This window comes from Arachis duranensis, chromosome 10 (genome assembly GCF_000817695.3).
Source record: "Arachis duranensis cultivar V14167 chromosome 10, aradu.V14167.gnm2.J7QH, whole genome shotgun sequence".
NCBI lineage: Eukaryota > Viridiplantae > Streptophyta > Magnoliopsida > Fabales > Fabaceae > Arachis > Arachis duranensis.
The window spans coordinates 73,153,480-73,154,226 of NC_029781.3; positions in this window are offsets into that span (position 1 = coordinate 73,153,480).

Genomic DNA, 747 nt, shown 5'->3' on the forward strand with positions numbered 1-747 from the left:
GGATTTTTCATTCACTTGAATGGTCAATTCTACTCTATCAACATCAATCATAGCCTTTGCTGTGGCTAGGAAGGGTCTGCCAAGGATGATGGATTCATCCATGCACTTCCCAGTCTCTAGGACTATGAAATCAGTAGGGATGTAATGGTCTTCAACCTTAACCAGAACATCCTCTATAATTCCATAGGCTTGTTTTCTTGAATTATCTGCCATCTCTAGTGAGATTTTTGCAGCTTGCACCTCAGAGATCCCTAACTACTCCATTACAGAGAGAGGCATGAGGTTTACACTTGACCCTAAGTCACACAAGGCCTTCTTGAAGGTCATGGTGCCTATGGTACAAGGTATTGAAAACTTCCCAGGATCCTGTCTCTTTTGAGGCAGTTTCTGCCTGGACAAGTCATCCAGTTCCTTGGTGAGCAAAGGGGATTCATCCTCCCAAGTCTCATTTCCAAATAACTTGTCATTTAGCTTCATGATTACTCCAAGGTATTTAACAACTTGCTCTTCAGTGACATATTCATCCTCTTCAGAGGAAGAGTACTCATCAGAGCTCATGAATGGCAGAAGTAAGTCCAATGGAATCTCTATGGTCTCAAGTTGAGCCTCAGATTCCCATGGTTCCTCATTGGGGAACTCATTGGAGGCAAGTGGACGCCCAGTGAGGCCTTCCTCAGTGGCGTTCACTGCCTCTCCTTCCTCCCAAAATTCGGCCATGTTGATGGCCTTGCACTCTCCTTTTGGATT